The sequence below is a fragment of the Adiantum capillus-veneris genome, chromosome 17, assembly GCF_014529385.1.
Source record: "Adiantum capillus-veneris isolate H3 chromosome 17, ASM1452938v2, whole genome shotgun sequence".
Classification (NCBI taxonomy): Eukaryota; Viridiplantae; Streptophyta; class Polypodiopsida; order Polypodiales; family Pteridaceae; genus Adiantum; species Adiantum capillus-veneris.
In genome coordinates this window covers 142,792,523-142,803,111 of record NC_140947.1, presented here as the reverse complement: position 1 = coordinate 142,803,111, position 10,589 = coordinate 142,792,523, and positions in this window count along the sequence as shown.

Sequence of the window (10,589 nt, the reverse complement as noted above, 5' to 3'; positions counted from 1 at the left end):
CATCATTTCTCCTCAAAATGATGTAAGGTTCCAAGCTACAAATTTTCTCAAAGTGGGAGTGCAATATTTTGTTGCATCGACTCTAAGCAATTGCAATGTAAGTCATTGGGTTATCCACGCCTTAGAGGTGAAAAAATGCCTCTATTGGATTCTTATCTATAACAGATTCCAAATGAGTAGAGGTAAGAATACATGGTTATATATGATGTCTTAATTTAATTGCTTAAGGGAATTGACCATGAGCTATATTTGCTCTCAAAAAGATAATAGCTACTTTTCTTTGCAATTGACATTCAACGCTATGTTTTTTGGACCGACATCCATCAAAGACAAGGTAATTGTAGATTGGTAGAGTGACATGACCCTCTCTCTTACTTTTTTTAATCAAAAATTTATTTTCATTAAATGAGATTTGTTCTTGGTAAATAAGTGTGGCCCTAGCCCTTTTAACTCTTTATTTTACTTTTTAAATATTCATGAGTTTACCACTTACACATCAAAATGAACAATGGAAATTTGGAAGGGTTGTGAAATTTGGAAGGGTTTTAGTTAAATGGGATTGGTCTTTGGTAAATAAGTGTGGCCCTAGTCCTTTTAACTCTCTATCTTAAGATTTTGATTTTGAAATATTTACGAGCTTACCCCTTACATATCAAAATGAAACAATGGGAATTTTGGGGGTTGTGGTGTGTCAAGAAGTTTATGGTAAGTTTAATGGCTAATCGCATGTCACGAGATCATTTTTTGAAGAATCTAAGTTTACTTTTAAGAGAGCTTGATTTATTTTATTTATCTTTGTTTGGTTAGAGATGGCCTACCACTCTATAGTGACATGGATGCGCACGCAACCACTAGCATTTGTCTATGGTAATTAACTATTTTGTCTATAATAATCAACTGTTTTACAAAAAAGTTCACATGAGTTACACAATTTTGTTATAGATCCACGATTTTGGAGCTGATGATATTGTTCGCATCATTGAAGACTTTGAAGTTGTTCGATATGGTGAAATGAGACTTATTGAAAATGGTTTTTTTTTTGTTATCTGGTTTATGATTTAACATTGATTATGTTTTTGTAAACAGGAACATTATTATCGCCGGTATATTTTATTGGGTGTTTACCATCATATTGATGGTTATTGATGGTTTTTGTAGGGATATTATCACCTTAAAGTTGATATTGACCATGATAATGGCCATGCCTATGTGAGTATTCAAGAGGTGGGGGACCAACTCCCACTTAATATACATTATTCATATGGTGAGAATTGTCTCGGTTGGAGGATAGATATGTATGTGTTGGGTCGCTCTCCTCCACGCCTTGGGTGAAGTGTGCATCGTATCGGACCTTGGATAGTGCGGACACCAAGTGATGCTTCTAGGACCTTATTTTATTGATGGTGATGGTCATTTATGTAGCTTGGCATACAATGAGTGTTGGTATGTGTGTAGCTTGACACACATCTTAGAATGTACTCCTCTCTCTCTCTCTCTCTCTCTCTCTCTCTCTCTCTCTCTCTCTCTCTCTCTCTAGACAAATACCCTTGCTTGATTTTAAATATGGTTTGAAAAAAAACTATTGATTATGGTTTAATTTTGTAGACGATGATGTTATAGTGCAAGATGTTGTAGAGTTTGACTTCATGAGTTCTATTTTTTGCGAGTGAACCTTGGTTTACTCTTGATTTAACATGTCCGTGTTAGAGAGAGAGAGAGAGCGAGAGAGAAGGGTTGTGTAGGTGGCTCAAATGAAACTCTCTCTCATATACACCACCGCTCTAAACGATAGCAAAGAGCTTTCATTACTTTGTCTTCCATACTCACTCTCTCTCTCTCTCTCTCTCTCTCTCTCTCTCTCTCTCTCTCTCTCTCTCTCTCTCTCTCAGTGGTGGCCTCCGTACAAATTAGAGAGAGAGAGAGAGAGAGAGAGAGAGAGAGAGAGAGAGAGAGAGGTGGTGTAGTGAGGGATGCCAACAAGGGAGAAAAAGAGAGAATGTGATGTGTGTCATAGGGAGATATATAAAGATAGAGAGAAACTATATAGGATTGACATGTTGCTAAAAGCAAGCAAGATCCATCGGAGACGTGAATACGTACATAGATACTCAGATGAGTGAGCTTTATAAACTGTATAGGATTGACGGCTTGGTAAGAACGAATGAGACCCGTTGGGAGGCGGGTCGCGTGAGCTCGTGAGCTTATAAGAGGGCTCCCCTATACTGGCTTGTGTGGAGGGCCCTCTAGCCGAAGCTTCCTTGCCACCCTTTTTTTCCTTTTTCTTTTTTGAAGAACCAGACTATACTAAAAAAGATAGAGAGATACAAAGAGCCCCTTGGGAAGGAAAGGGGAATCCAAAAAGAAAAAATTACATCTCATCAAGGTAATTAAAAATGGTAAGAGTTCTAGAGGGGTCATAAAAAGACAGTATAACATCTCGCCATATGTGAGCCTTTTGGAGACTTTTGACATCCAAGCTTGGGGCATCAAAGACACGACTTAGAATTTTTTTCATTGCTCCATTAAGATTGAATTACAAAGGTGTCTTAGAGTAGCAAAAAGATTGGCCAAAGGGGGCATTGTTCCTTTCTTTCTACAAGTGAAAGAAAAAGACACCTCTAATGCAAGTCCAAAGATGGATATTATTGAACATGCACTCACCAAGCATGATAGATCTCCAATTAAGCTTGGGTAAATCAACACAGAACACCCTTTGAAGCTCCATCAAAAGTTGATGGTTACAAGGATGGTGGATAAAAAGATGAGCAAAGGATTCTTTTGAACTCTTACAACTTGGAAAAACCCCAGCTGAGATTCCAAATTTTTTAACTTTAGCAATGTTGGGGTTACCGTTGTAGCATAGCTCTAATGACCAAAAACAATTGTCAATCTAGAGGGATGAGCTACACGGCTAGGGCATGCAAACACTCAACGATTGATGAGCTAATCATGGCAGCACGAATGGCAACTCTATGAAGTGGGTTTCTCGACCTATGGAGGAACTAAGCCACGATGTCTGGAAACCTCCACATCCGCTTCTCTTCACCTCAAATCAACCCAATCACACACACTAACAATTTCAAAGAGGCACACATCACTAATCCTATCATGCAAACACATTAATCACAAGAGCGCACACATAGATCTATTGAGCATCCACACTCCAATCAAACCTACATGCACACAAAAATAATAGAGTGCAATCACATAAGATTAAAGTGGAATTAATCACTAATTAGTTATGATCTAGCTAATCAAAGCATCAATAGCAATCACAAGAAGTATGAGAGAGACATAGTGAAAGAGAATTAAGATTTGATTAGTGTTAATCAAGTCACATGAGCAAGGAGAAGCTCAAGGACTCCATAGCCACACACCTCATGACTCTCACCAAAGAGTGGTCTCAACAAATGAGGTTGAGAACCCTAATTTCTTTTAGAAACTACCTTATATACCTAGGGTAAAAATATGCATTGTCGGGTGCCCAAGGCCTTTAGGGTTTCATATCTCACTAAATCTATAACCTAAACACACTAACTGACCTATTCTTTACAGCTTGAAACTCCCATTGAGCACATAACCCATTTTAACTATTACAATGGCTTGAAATAAATCAAAAATTTACAATACATGGCCATCTTTGAAAATGTAATAAATTGTGCAACTTTAATCTTTATTGTTTCTTCATATTCATCTTCTATGTGCTTCTTAAGGCTTGCGCCTTTAGCATTTTTTGTTAACTGACGTCAGCTCAGTTAACATTCCCCCCTTCCAATTTTAGTGCCCGTCCTCGGGCACTGTTGAAAAGATTCTGTGGAAGGTTTTTGATTGGTTGTTGATGGGTAGTGGCCTTTGAATTTTTTGATGAGGTTTATCTTGATGTAGCATCTTCATTGGTCCGAATTTGTTTCTGATGTGATTAGATAATGTCGCATTTGTCCATTGTAGTAGCATGATGGAGAGGCTTTTGTTTGTTTATTACGAGTATGTACAAGAGATGTAGAACGATGAGGATCTAAATTAAGGTCTAATACCTGCATGATCAAATCAAGAAAAACCCAGTGGAAAAATTTTGCCTTTGGGATACGTGTATTATTGAGTTCTTATTAGCATGGAAAATATGAATAAAGTACTGAAGGAATTATTGTTGATGGATATGGAAATAAGAGGGTAGAAAATATGAGAGGGTAGCATGATGGAACATTGGTTTACCTGTTGTAGTCCACTCAAGGTGCATAGGTGGAAGCAAAAAAGAGTTTCTAATGCATATGTCCAATGATGGGACATCCTATATATGCATACACAGAATGCATTGAAAATAATATGATGTGCAAGAAAGATTTTTTAGGGGTTCTTCAGAAAGAAGGTGTAGCAATAAAAGCATATGACGTGGCTTTACAAGCTGGCACCCCTTTAGGAAGGGTTTTCGTTGTCGAGGATATGTGCTCTCATCTTTACTGGGGACTGTATGTGAGTGTTAGACTCTACATCACTCCACCATGATTAAGTTAAGAGACTTTGACTCTTATACTCATCTCATCCAGCATGAGCGACCGACTTAGATATGCTCAACTCTTCCAGCTTTAGTGTAAGCCTAATAACTCCGACTCTTAGCACATAGTTTAGTATGACTTGAATCTTTGGGTCTAACACTTTGCTCACTTTGTGGCTCAACAGCCCGACTCCAACTATGTCAAAGAGTGTTTTTTGCACCCTGGCGACTTGACTTTTTTCACTCTTATGCTTACTACAAGCATTTCTTCTGGTATAAGTAATCTTGAATTCTCAAAAAGAGGATTATTGAAGGGCCAAGTTGGCATTAAAGGTTTCTTTTGCCATACATGTTTCATTTTTGAAACGGAAGCTTTGTTGGTTGGGTTGTCCTTCTTTGAATGTGAAGACTCCATTTGCTATTTGGTTGTCCAGTTAGACATGTTGTAAGGAGCCTTTGATGTTGTTGTAGGCCTCTATTGGCTGTCGGCATTTGGCTTTTGACTCGGAGCATTGGAAGACTTAGGAATCCCACTCTCTCCATTACCTTCATAGGTTCTTTGATCACTTTGTCTAGCTCGACGTCTTATTGAGCTTCTCAGATCTTCATGTAGTTCTATTGTAGTTGCATTTGGCTTGTGGTTGATTGGTAGCCAAATCTTTGTATAGCCTTTGTAGATCCTTTGTGGAAGAGGAAGATTCTCTGAAATCTTTGTTCTATATCCTCTTGAGAATTGTGGTAGACGTGAGTAGCATTTGTTGTTGTACTTTTGTAAACCTGCTTCTTAGGTATCCTGGGATGATTTTGAGATTGATACCTAGTGGGCCTTCTGAGGTTCTTGATTGCACTTCATATGCCCTGACTTTCAATTTTGGTACCCATAACTATATGTAACCTCTATATTACTCTTGATCTTTTAAGCTCCATTTATCCATCCCATGTGTTTGTCTTTCTGTATTGATCTTCTATCTTGAATCCACATTGGATCACTGACTTTTACTAAACTACCTCGGAACAAACACTTGCTTGACTTTCATTTGCTTCCTTGAGTACTTGGGCTGATATACCTTTGATTTCCTGGGTGTCTCCCTAGAGGTTTCAATTGGGTCAGCAATTGACTTGAAGTTTTGAAAGCCTGACTTTCTTAAAGAAGTTGATCCATGAGGGTTCTTTCATGTAGAGGCATATGATGTCACACCTTTTGTGCTAGTCGGTGGAAGGTCCAATTTTGCTTTACCTTTGTCTGCAAGATTTGTTGTTGATTCTTGTGACTTTTGCAATTTTGCCAACAATAGCGGTACCTGTAACTGTTGATGTTTACATCTTGGAAAAGAGAGTATCAACATTGTATCTTCTCTGTAGGCCTTGTGCTGGTCTAACCACTGATGTCCAAGGATGACGTCTGCTTGCATGTCTTTTGAAGAATTTACTTGAAACTTTACCTGCTCTTCATGCTTTTGGATGCTAAGTGTAGCAAGCATTTCTTCTTGACTCACATCCTTACCTCGCATTGCTTTATTGTCTTGTTTGCTTGGTGTAATCTGGAGAATCCTTTGGATTCTATGTGCAACCATATTGAACCTTGCTTCTTTATCCAGTAGAGCATTGCATTTGACACTTGCTCCATTTGCACGATTGAGGACTATAGCTATTCTCATTGGAGGTTCTATTGAAGATCCTTGTCCTGCTTTTGTCGTGGTCTCATCTTGATCTAGCCTAGTCATTATATCAAGCCTTGCTAATCTAAAACAAGACCCATGTTGGTTGTTTGACCAAGTAAACCCTTTTCCTTCAGAAGAATCAACCAAAGTGAGTTTGTCTCTGACAAGTAATCCGAGCTTTCCTTCTTAGACCCTTTAATGATATGGCCTAGATCTTTTTATGTATCATTCAAGGAAGTTACCATGTTAAAATCCCCAATGATCAAAAGAGGGTCTTGCAAGTCTCCAAGCTCAGTCCACAGCTTTTCAGTCCACAGCTTTGCTCTCTCTGTAGTGGAGTTTGAAGCATATAAACTAACAACTATGTAGTTGAATGGGGCATTTAGTGAGACTACTAGCCAATTATCTATAATGCCCCTCTGAACATGTGCAATTGATTGATCATGTTTGGTATGAATTCCAATAGCATCTCCCCGTCTACCTGCACAGTGGTTTGTGAAAAACCATTTGTAATGTCTACTGATCTTGGCCAAGTTAGACTCCAAAGTGAATCCAATAGTCTTAATTTCTTGCAGACAAATGTAATCAGCCTGCAAATGCTTATCATTTATCCACTTATTTATGCATGTAGACTTGACAGGGTCAAAAAGCCCTTTACAGTTAAGGAAAAACCCAGAAATGGCATCATTCATATTTTATGCATTTTAGAGGGTTTAATAAAAGAGATTGAAGCCCTATTAGGGTCTGTATTTTTTTCCTTCTTCCTCTTAGATTTGCTCCTAGGCTAGGGCAATGTTTCTTCCTCAGCTTGAGTCATTAGGATATCCACAGAATTACTGGGAGACGGAGTTAATTTATCCATAACCAATTTGTCATGTTCTTGCAATTCAGAGATGAAGTTAGGGGGGGTAGATCCTGCTTGAGAATGGAACTTCAAAGGGCTTGAAACCCTGGGCTATAGTAACTGCAATTCTTGGGTCACTATTTGAGGAGTCAAAATCAGAGGACATTACTTTGGTTTTCTCCATTGGACTGTCAGGTGGGAGAGGGTTATCTGCTTGGGATGGAGGGACCTTAGGTGGTAAAGGATCTTCTTGGACTTATGGTCTTTCGAAAGGGCTGTGAGTTGTAGAATTCTTCTCATCCTCTTCTTCTGCTAAATATGAAGGATCAAAAACATCATCAACCAAATCTATTGACTACTTTGTGGGGTTATTTCTATCCTGGTTTCTGGTTCTAAAATTGCCTCTTCTATTAATTTGTTGGAAACCTTGGTTACCTTCCTTCCCTTCTTTACTTCTTTCAACTTTCTTTTAATTTTTAGCTGCAAGGTCAAGACAATCTCTTATTAGATGTCCCTGTTTGAAGCAATGAAAAAGGCATTAGAAAAATTCATGTAAAGCGCTCTTTGAGTTGCCCCAAGTGGTCTTTTAACTGAATACTCTCTCTTAGAACTGATTCAATGTCTACTTCAATTAATAACTAAGGGTCCCACTTAGGATTGATTCCATTAGTAGGTTTTTTCCCGAGAACCTTATTCAATTGAGCCCCTACTTGCTTGAGCCAAGGGAAGTACTCAATGGGAAATTCAGGAAATTCAACTCACACTGGCACCTTAGAAGGTTTCTTGCCTTTAAGGTCAATTCCTCTATGCCACTTGAATACAGATATTGCGGTATTCCTTATTAGCCATTTCCCTCTACTGATAACTTGCAATTCACTATCAGATTCTTCAAATAAAAATAGGTAATAGTTATTAGGGAGATATTGGACTTGAGTAGGAAAAAAAATCCTTCCTTCCTATTCGTGAGAGATCCAATGTTTGAGGACTTCAACTAGCAGAATGATCCCATGACACATGCCTATAACCACCCCTCTCATGTAGGTGTTTAAACCAACTATGCAATTCAATTGGGCCTATGATAAATTCCCCTCCCTCACTGTTAAGGGTTTGTGATTTGAAGAGTTTCTAAAGCATCTTGAGACTCCTCAGTTTCTTCTGCATTAACCTCACCAATTTTCTTATCAGCAATAGGAGAGTTAGTTTGAGAATGCTAATTTATTCCACAAGTTAAGAGGGGAAGGGTTATTCAGAGATGTTTTTTATTTTTGCACAAGTGGCTCAATGTTCTGGCAAACATTTGAAATGACAAAAAATTGACCATTGTGTGTATGGGTGTTAGGGAATACTTGAAAAGGACTTTGACGACCTGAAATGTATTGCAGAGCCCCATTGAATGACAAACTAGGCGGCTGAGATGAAAATCCATTCAGCATGTCAGTTTGCAGCCGACAAGTTAGCTAGGGGACGAGACTAAACTGCAAGTGCATAGGTACTAGGGCCTTGTGGTAGGGGACTAAAAGCTTTTCGAGTTCCACCCATTGCAAGGATACTAGCTGGACTAATCCCTCCAGCTTTAGGTGAGCCCGAGGTCATTTTCGTGCATTAACTGGGGTAGCTTCCCCTCAATACCATTGCACAATGATTCATGCAGCACAATTAGAAAGTTTTTACTGCCCCCCCCCCCCCCCCCCCCCCCCCCCCCCCTACTTCACGAAGAAAATTTTGCATGGCCTCATGCAGAGCACATGTACGGTCACTCAGCCCATCCCGTCCAGCTTTGTTTGAAGTTTTCAATTTTTTCAAGAAGAGTCCAAGTTGATAATCTTGTTGGTGTCTTCAACCCAAAAATCTTTGTTCATCCATATCCACTTGTCCCTGCCGCCCCTTTTTGTTGGTGCAAAGAGCAATGAAAACAGCAATGATCAGCATTTAGCGGCTCATCTTTTGCTAGGGGGTGCTTCAACCACCTCCCACATTCGTAAAGAACCCTTTAAACAGGTCACAAGTATTTGTTTGCAGATCATGCATCAACTTCTGTCAAGTTCCAAGGGTATAGGAGAAGGGCTCTCCACTCTGCACGGCCCTATAAGAGGGGGAGGAGGCATGGCCCTTTAAGGGAGGCCTCCGGGGGGGGGGGGGTGTCTCTTAACCAACCACACGATAGAGGAGCCATAAATATTATACACCTTAATGAAAAATCACAACGTTGGGAGGATTTCAAAATCAATTTATTTTTGGAATTTGAAAATTGCATTGTATTGCTCATGAGAAGGCAAATTAGATAATGCAATGATTGATATTTTTTTGCATTTTGTTGAATGGTCTATTTAACATAATATATTTTTTAACACTAGATTGGTAACCTAACAGTACATAAGGTGCTTTTTAGGGTTTTGAAAAAACATTAATACTCCTAGTAGGCTTATCAGGTTTCCGAAAAATATGTAAGATATAAATTTATGTAGGTGATGCAGTACTCAATTTCAAAAGAGTTTTCTAGACCACCTAGCTATTTTTTCCATAAAGCTAGGTGGGTTGTTGATTAAAATTTATGATTATTATGACACCATATTTTTTTATTTAGGCATAGAATTAAGTACAAAAACATTGGATTTATCTCATTCTATTGACCTACTAGTGATATCTCTAAAAAAGTTACACTGATGATTTCCACTAAGGAGAAACTTTGTCAATACAAATTGGTGCGCTAATATTAGAAAAATCTTGTTGAAAATTCGTCGCTTTGGGAGGATTTTAAAATCAAATCACTATTGGAAGTTAGAAATTGCATTGTACTGCTCATGAGAAGGCAAGTTAGATGATGCCACAATTTAGGAGGATTTTAAAATCAAATCACTTTTGGAAGTTAGAAATTGCATTGTATTGCTCATGAGAAGGCAAGTTAGATGATGCCACAATTGATACTTTTTGCCTTTTGCTCAATGGTCTATTTGAGATAATACAATTATCAACACCAGGCTGTAACCTACTAACATTACATGAAGGTGATACTTTTTTGCATTTTGCTCAATGGTCTATTTGAAATAATACAATTATTAGCACTGGGCTAGTAACCTAACGGTACATGGAGGTGTCTTTTTAGAGGTTTTTTTTTAAAATCAATACTAGTAGGCTTATAGATTTTTCAAATCATTTACTTGAGGTTGAAGGTCAAAGAGAAGTCCTCATAGTAAAACAAAAGTAACATATAAAATTATGTAGGTGAAGCCAGTACTCAAGATTTTGAAAAGTTTTCTAGACCACCAAGCTATTTTTTAGACCGTCAAGATTTCAAAAAGTGTTCTAGACCACCAAGCTATTTTTTCCACAAAGTTGGGTGGGTTGTTGATTAGAATTTATGATCATTATGACTTCTTTTTTCTTTTTAACGTAGCCTTAAGTACAAAAATATTGCACTTATCTCATTCTACTGACTTATTAGTGATATTTTTGGAAAAAGTTAAACATGATTTCCAAACTTTGTCAATATAAATTGGTTCATTATATTCATTATTCACCATACAAAGTGTCAAAAACATGAAAAAGCGTCGCACTAGCATAAGTTTCAACATGATCATGAAGCACTAAAACT